Source organism: Sparus aurata, chromosome 7, assembly GCF_900880675.1.
Source record: "Sparus aurata chromosome 7, fSpaAur1.1, whole genome shotgun sequence".
NCBI classification, from domain to species: Eukaryota; Metazoa; Chordata; class Actinopteri; order Spariformes; family Sparidae; genus Sparus; species Sparus aurata.
The window spans coordinates 29,309,759-29,319,052 of record NC_044193.1 but is presented as its reverse complement, the minus strand read 5'-3'; positions in this window follow the sequence as shown (position 1 = coordinate 29,319,052).

The following is a 9,294-nucleotide window of genomic DNA, read 5'->3' as shown; positions in this document are numbered from 1 at the left end:
TTCTGGATCCGACCCTGACCTTTGGCCTTCTGAAGAAACACAGGAAATAAGAACATTCTGAAAAACTTTCTGAAAAATGTGTCATATTACGGTACAAATATTTAGAAGGGGAAAAAAAAAGGCCGGCCACGTGGCGTCTTCTCCTGACTTGCCCCTGTTATCTCAGCAGTATATCTATCATCCTCTGCTGACGTTAATTGCAATTGAATAATGAATTAGGCATGATGTTAAACCTTGTTTCTGCCCTCTGGAGCACAAGGGCAGGCAGTGAGGAGGAGAAGAGGGAAGAGAGCAGAGGAAGCAGGTTAATAAATGACTTGAGCTAGACCTCAGCTCAAGCTTGGCTGGTCTCTGGATTCACCAAACCATGTTGAGGTCCTGTCAGGTCCTCACTGCGTTACCTTTACAGGTAGAGAACCCTCTTCTACAGCTGCATCCTGACATTTTTTTTTTTTGCACAGGTTATGGCTGGTATAGATGTATTAAAGGAGATTTTTTAAATGATTCCGCCTCCTTCAGTGTTTTATATTCTGAAGGAGGATCTTTTTAAAGATCTTGAAAACTAATGGTCAAAGTCCACAACTCCCTTTTTCCTACAGCAAACACCGCTCCTGAATCAGCCGTCAGTAGTCTCGCCTTTAATTCATTTGCATAATGTATGCCTTGTGCCTAGTTTGGCATGTGAGAATGAATTTATCTGCTCTGTTGTGGTCAGTGATACTGAGTCGGGCATGTGTGAGCTGACCAACCAGACAGACTTGCTATTCGGGAGCGGGGGCCTTAAAGAGACAGAGCGCTTCAGATGGAGAAAACTGATGCATGTAAACCTATTCTAATCGTGACCCAAAATAAAAAAATGAACCCGAAAAAAATATTTCTCCTTTAAGGGAACTGGATATGATGCCACTGCTCAGATTTCCTGCCATTTTTTTCTGATTAGCAGCTTGCTTTATGGCAATGAAAAGGGCAGGTCAGGGCAGCCCAAACTGCATTTGCCCGTGTGAACACAAATGAACCGGGTGGGCAAAATGCAACTGTATCACATTAGTCCTGGAATGGGAACAAAACAAAAAACCTTTAGCTCTGAAACACCCTTAGACTTTTCCTTTGTATCGGCTTAAGTGGTCTGAATTACAGTCCTGTGTGCCCGTAACTGTTTCTCCTGCCCTGATATCGAAAGAGGGGAATGAGGCGGATGAGTTTACACCAGCAGGATGAATACAAATGAGGAGGAATTAGGAGGAGTAGGTCAAGGAGAGTTGGGGGGGCAGTTTAAGGTGGATGAGTGGAGAAGAGGGAAGAGAACAGATTAGGCTAAAGGCAGAGACGTCTTAAGGTGTTTGACTGGGAGCCACGTCAAACACAATTAACACTGTGTAAAGTTTACTTAGTGCTCCAAATGACTTCAAAGGGGTTGTTTGCCTTCTCAGGGCAAATAGGATATACCATTCATTTGACGTTCATCAGCAATTTACCTCATGATGTGTTTGCTCTTGACGGTGGGGTTTGCATACGTATGAAAACACGTAATTGCCTGTCTCCATGAGAATGACACAGATATAATCTTCTAAGCGAAGGGTTAATAGAATAACCTAGTAGCCATGGAAACAACAGATAGGTCTGTGTGTGTGCATGTGTGGCAAAGCTGGAGTTTTTTTTTTTGTTTTTTTTTTTCATTTCAGAGTCAAAAATGGCCAATTACATCCAAACATGAAGCAGAAATAAATATAAAAATAGATGAGGACGATGAAATATTGTAAACTGTTCTCCAAAACTTCATAGTGCCCCTTTAACACAGAATTTCAGAGCTATTCATGCTCCCTTTGCTCAGCCGTGTCACGTATTTTCCCCTTCTTTTCTCAGTATCATCATGGGCTGCAGTACAGTTGGTCCACATCAAAATCCTACTACGTCATGTTCAAAATATAATGCAATTAACGTAATTATTCTCCCAAAGCTGGTGCACAAAACATACACACGCAGAATATATAGAGCAAATATGCATAATTAACATTCTGCATGCATGCAACATATGGCATGCACACGAAGCAGTCACATCAGCATTATGCGTAAACAACACATTCTTTCCTCTGTTGAGCACATCTTGGATTGACTGATGCTTACCTGCAGAAAAAAAATGAGCAGTCTGTATGTTCATGATGACTCATGAATACAACAGTGATGGGATTAAAGGGGAGGGACATTTTGCTCTATAGTTTGTGATTATCAACAAATCTCATGAAAAGACCATAAGCAACCATGCTTTATTCCTTTAATACTCTGTGTGCTCCAGGACCACTGGTGAGGATATAGGTACACAGTGCGGGGGTGAGTGGACAATGACTGAATTTTCATTTTTGGGTGAACTTATCCTTTAATTGGTTAAATAGGCTAAATTGCCAGGCGTATATTTTATTTACTTACTCAGGCCATCTCACGGTTTAAAATTGTATAGACTGTGTGGGCAAAGGTCCACAGGTAAGCAATTGATGTCAGAGGAAACACGGCTTTTCAATGCTTTGATTCTATCTGTGACTATATTAAGTGAAGTTTAGACCCCCTGGCATGTCCGAAGGAAACAACTAGCACTAACAATTAGCATTAGCTAACTTTTTTATGCGTCTTGCAAAAACAAAGGATTAAGGTATCTCCCATAAAGAAACTGTTCAGGAGGCATCAAAGTAATGTGTTCTTCCATTCAGACTCCTGCCAGTTTAAGTCAAATTAAATTATATATTTACACTCCAGGGCAACCGGTCGAAGGAACGTCCAAACCTCGTGGTCCACTATACACTCATGGCTAGAGTACTCACATGTAAAAGTTAAGACCCACTTCCGCTTATGTCAATAGAAACGATGGATCAAAAGGCCTCTATCACCAGGGCTATAGTGATTAAATTCAAATGAAGCTGTTTGAGATGTTTCATTTAGTCTGAAACCTGAATTAGTGGTTAAATGTTGATGTATTGGTTACATGTGATCAGAGTAAGCTATATTGTTACACTGATACACTGACACTGGATACACTGAGTTTTATTTGAACTATTCTACCACTGCATGAATTCCAAATAATGCAGATTTTATTGCCTAAAATAGCCCCTATTTTCTAGTAATGGCCGCTGGTCCCATCATAGCCACCCAATTGAAAACTCCCTGGCTCAGCTACTGCTGCTGTGCTTACAGCTCCCTCCAAAAATAGGGTCTTAGAAATCAGCTGATCATTTTACTTATCTAATTTATGGCCTGGCCACTGTCACCTGATTAAATAATACCATTGCCACACACACACACACACACACACACACACAGACACATGTCATTGTATTCATCAGATCTAAAAAGAAGAAAGTTGGAGCGAGAATGTCTCACATGATCTTATCAGAGCTGACAGGATCCACGAGTCTCTCACACCGGTTCTAATCATTCTTCACATTCCTCGCGGTAACATTTGCAGCGTGGCCGTGCTGTGGGCTCTTTACAGTTAACAACACCATGCAGAGCTGGTCCGGGCCTCCATGTGCCCACCCCTCGCTCCTTGTGACTCTCCTAGAGCTGCTGACAGTCAGACCTTTGGCAATGACGTGGGGTGTGTTCCATGTGCAAGCAGCAGCTGATGGACGAGTGAGCGAGGCTATGCATGAACAGAGAGAGCGAGAGAGTCCAGGCCTTTTTAGCGGAGGGTCAGCCTGACACTGATGTCATCCGTGACCGTTGGGCATGAGATAACTCCACAGGTCGTAGCCTCCGTGGGTGCCTTCGCCATATATGGAAGTCTCCATTCATATTACAGCTCAGTTATTCTTAGAAAGGCTGTGGTGCAGATGGCTTTCCAGTGCGGGAAAGGCAAACTGCACACATTCACATCGCTGCTGTGTTTTGCAGATGCAGGCCAAAACAAATAGGAAAGGATTCAAAAATATAATAAATCAATGATAATTTTGTTTTTGCCTGATATCTAGCTTGTCGTGTCGCATGATTTACTCTTTCTCGTGATGTTATTGGTTGAACAAACTCGGCTTTTTTAAATAAAATCCAACAGTGCACTGTGGAGTTTTGGGGAGGGAATATAAATCAGAAGCGAAAGTATAAAAAACTCTTACCGTTTTCATGACTAATTCAAATATTTCTCCACCTTTCTAGATTCATCTGTGTTTTGGGGACTTTCTGCCTCTGAGTTTACTCACTTGTGAAAAAAAACATATATTTTTCTGAATCTGAGTTGGAATTTTTTCTGCTAAAAGTACAAAGTGCCCCTATAACTACTGAGGGACACCACTGTCTTTTCTAATCCATCGTTAGTGCCATGTAACATTGTGATCAGTGACCTTCAGCGATGTCATTTGATCAGAGCGCCTGACACCCTTATCCTCAGTCCTAAATGGCACAGATAACATATAAAAGGTCATCATGCCCCTTTTAGCTTGCATCTTCCCACTGACACACACACACACACACACACACACACAGTGACACACACTGAAAACATGAATTAAAATACTTCCCGATGAGCCTCTCTCGATCCACTGGGGGCTCCCTCATGCCAGTTTCGGCGCTGTCACACACAAACACAGGCACACATGTACATCAGTAGTGAAACCCGAAACGACGTCTGCACTTGACAGCTGCAGCCCCGGTGTGGGTCCGCTTACCCTGTGAAGGCATAGCTATGCATAACCATCAGCGCTGAACCTGAGACTTCCCTATTAATAACACACTGGTGGGAATCTCACTTTGGCAGATACATACCCCAAACGGCTCTCCTCAGAGGTAAGATGAGGTGAAGCTCTCAGTGAGATGCCCAAAAACACCTCATCATATCTGCTGCTCAGCACCGTCGAAGCTGCTTGTGTTGTGAATAATTTAACAGTGGTGTGTAACTGAAAACGGGACGTGTGGTGAACAGCAAAAAGGAGGGATTCCCTGTGTGTGTGGGGGGGGGGGGTAGCTGTGTGGTTGGTTATGTGTGTGTGTGTGTGTTCCCCGCTCCTCTCTTTTCTGCCTCTGCAGTGAGCCTCACCCTTCCATCCGCCAATCAGATCGCAGCTCGAGGAGGGGAGTGAAATGATGGGGGAAGCCATGCCAGGGATGGTGCTTGCCCGCAGTGACGGGCGTAGGTGTATGTGTACGTGCATGCACGTGTGTGTATGTGCAAAGTGCTTATGCAGATGTCATTTTTTTTTACACATGTATGCCATGAATATATCGTAGGCATGTATGATACCATGTTTATTTCTTAGATTTCAGTTTCCTCTTCTAATTTAGACCTGCTTGTGTGTTGATGGAAAGACAGGAAATGAGACAGGCCAGCAGAGATGCACAGACGAAGACAAACAGAAGGAAGTGCTCTCAGTGTGTACATATCCTGGTCACCTCTGTGGCTGTTTTATGAGTCAGTGATTCAGGATCACATTTAAAATCCCTGAGGAGGATTTCAAGGAGACTGCGTCAATGACACTACAGAGAGTAGAAACAGCCAAAGTGGTTTTAAGACTGCATTAATTCCGAGTCCAGCTGGGGGTCTAATCTGAGTTCAAGACAAACCTGCTCAAGACTAGTTCAGCCAAAGACCAACAGAGCAAAGCAGCACTCAGTCAGTATTCTCCATACTGTAGTCTTACCTCTGTTCCACAGACAGCTGTGATATAACTTCCATGCAGTCGTTCCGATTTAGTTTGGTCAAATCAATGACTGTGTATATATATGAAGGCTCATGTACCACCAAAAAAACAATGAAAGTTACAACTCTGAGAAAGTCATCATATTACAAACTAAAATCCTGCCACAATGTTACAACCTACCATGACAGCATATTTCCACTACATGTTTGAAATGAGGTAACGTGGTTGTGACATGTCAAAAGGCAAAACGCTGGATGCTAAGAATTACTTGCACTTGATAATGCAGACCAGTGCAATACATTTTTTCGTCTGGCAGCCGAGCACATTATGCTACGGGGGGACCCAGAAATGAATTAGACTGTAGACAAACTAGCTGCACCGTGAGGTTGAAGCCTGCTGCTATTATGATCACAATAACAATGCCGACCCCTGGCTAAAGAGCCCCTTTGTGCTGATATCAGAGGAGTGGTACCGAAGGCATCAACTTCTTAACAGTTCCATTTTGTGCATTCTCATATGTCAAATTCAGCAATACTAGCCTGCGCCACGGTTCAAAGGGCGTCTCTGAAAAGCCCCCATTTGGAGGGCCATTGAGCCCTTCACCCCACTGTTCTTCCTAATCTCTGCCATTTATTTTCACCATGAGGTCACCCTCGCTACCCTCTCGCTTAAACTGGCTGGACACTGGTTAGTCCTGTTATTTTGCAGGTCAAATGTCGGACTGAAGTCACAAAAGTGACGGGAAGCAAATACATGTTGACCCCTTCTTCACTCAGTAGATGGGGACTGAATTTTGGCGTGACCGCAGCGTTACTCTCTCTTCTCCCTATCCAAGGACTTGGATAATTCAACACTTTGTTTGCTTAATTGCCCAACACCAATGCTTTGTGCACCAGTGATCTTATGTATAGTAGTATAAAAACACAAGAAATCTCAACATTCCTTTCCATTCTAAGACTTTACTTACATATTTAAAAAAAAAAAAAAAGCTGCGTAAGAGCCCGAAAGATATTCAGAACCGCTTTCAGATCCAGATGTGAAAAGCCTGTTGTGTTATGCGTTTGGCCCTCTGTGAATTAGAATTGCCTTCCCACATTTTCATCCACAACTCACTGTTTATGCCGAGTCACCATGCAACAGCAAATTCCAGCACAAAAAAAGCATTGCATGTCAACGACTCAAAACATTGCACGCACCTAATTATGACTTTTTTTTAAAGGACGGACATTAAAACAACAACTACATTTCTATTCAGGTATTAACGTCTCTTGTTGAAAATAGAAACTTTGAAGACATTCCCAAGCTGTGAGCCCTCTGGGGAAATCTGGAGATAATCAGTGGATTCCAGACCTGCTCGGCTCTGCCTCCCCTCATACGTCTCCTGAGACCACGACCTGTCAGTGTGTGTGTGTGTGTGTGTGTGTGGACTGGGCCACGGGGGATGGGTCAGCCCACGATTAAATCCTTATTATCTCTCTCAGAACCAAATTAAGAAAATTACTTAAGTGCCCTATGAGGAGGGATGGGCATGACCATGGGCGGTTAAGCAGCAGAGGTCAAGGTTTAAGGATCATACCGGTGACCTGCCGGGCTGCTGTTTCCAGGATGCTTCTCTCCCTGCTCTCACATCACACTGCATACTGCAAAACAGCACATTATCTATTGTTATATTATTATTAACCTTAACATTTTCGAACTTCATAGCCCCTCTTAACAACTCTTTTTTTGTGACTGCTACGATCACATGCTCCATTCACATGTTCCGGCAACAGGAGATCAGTTGTTGTTGCTTTTCAAAGGCGAGCTGGTTGTGCCGTGTTTGGCTGCTTCTTCGTGGAAAAACTCTCTGTAATCGCTTCCTCAAAACCATGAAAGCTTTTTGAATCACATTTGAGAAGCAGCTGAGGAAATAATGGACGGAAAACACGACAGAAAGTGCCACAGGCTGGAGGGAGTCACCTCCGCATCAGGGATGAGCAGGGGGGCTAGTGTAGGGGGGTGACGGACCTTCTGCAGATTATTTAGCTAATAATCGGGCATGAATGCAAAACAAACAGCTCCTCGCTGGATCTTAAGAATAAAAGAGTATCATCTGAAGACAGTCTGTGGGATGTGTAAGTGAAAGAGATAAAACATGTTATCGCCATGGGTGGGGTTGAGGATGATGGGTTTCAATCGACTGACCCCCAAAAAACACGAAGCAGACAATGCAGATGCTGATCCACTTCGCTGATCTCGCTTCAGTCGATCGCTGGCCACTGTTGCACCAAGGTGACGCACAATGGAGGACACCAAAAAGGACGTGATACAGTTCCTTTAGCAGTCCACTGGGTCCATGCTCAATAGCGACCTCTCAACCTCTCAATGCGCCTGGGATGGCCGCGCCTTGAGATTTCACACAAGGCTGTTCAGTGAAAACCACTCACCTCTAACAGCCATGTTTTCAGCTGTGTGGTAATGCATTTTCCAGACGATTCAGTGTCTTTTGTGAACGGTTTGTTTCACTACTTCAGAAGTAGGAGAATTGTCTCTACCCGTAAAGCAGCACCCCCTCCTTCAGTTTTATCGGAAAACTTGGATACAGCAACGATATATTGCATGAGGTTTTACTGTTAGCGTGCACCCAAATTGAGCTCCAAAGTCTTAGTAGTTAAATCAAAATGAAAAATGCACACGACAGCATACTACAGCTCACCTTGCTGCACCGCAAGGGACATAAATAAATGCAAATAACTGAGCACGATGCAGCAACATGAGGAGACTATCTGCACTCCTGTCCATAAACAGGAGGCACTCCAGTGAGTAACATTCAGTGACCAGGAAACTTATGAGGAAATCAGAGACTGTATCTGCATTTCAACTGGAGGAACCAGGAACTAAATAATGTTCCTGGCCGAAAAAACCCTGCTGTAAGTTGAGCTGTCTAATGGTTGCATAATCATCAGGAAATATCTTGCTGAACGGTGCTGATTATTCAAACAGAAATCTAGCACCTACCTCTCACACGTGTCCGGCTTCATTCACAAAATGAGGAAGTTCTGGGAGCCACCAGTGTCAGTATTAGGACGAGGGAGCAACATTTACGTGATGATGATCAAGATTCAAATTAAAGTCGTGTCGTCAGATTCCCGACAAGTTCCTGAAAGAGAGAAGGCCTTGAATGAGAGAAATAAAACCTAATTTGGACGAAAGCAGAACTAAATAACTCATTCCATCCACTGAGACATCAGTCACTGCGATAAATGAAAACAACATACACACTGTAGAAAAATTGTTGGCAAGATTGGCAAAAAGTGATTTTATCCCCTCCCCTTCAGTCCAATCTTCGAGATCCTCATTTTAACAGAATCTGCGCATGACCACAAAGACAAAGTTGTTGTTTTAAACCAAATATGGCAGTAAGGTAGAGGATGCCTCTGGTGATTTTCTCTGCTGCCATTTTGCTGAACAGGGTCCTAAAAATTCCTTCATGATCAGTTATCACTCGTCATATCCGTTTGTTTGTTTTAATGATAATGAATGCATTTCATGCTCACACACAACTCAGTCACAATAACATTCAGATTGCACATTTATACAGGAATGAAGAGAAAAGACGAACAGAGACACCGACCACGTGGGCTCATGAAGCAGATGAATGATGGTTTTCTCCCCCAGTGACAGCTGAGGCAACTGA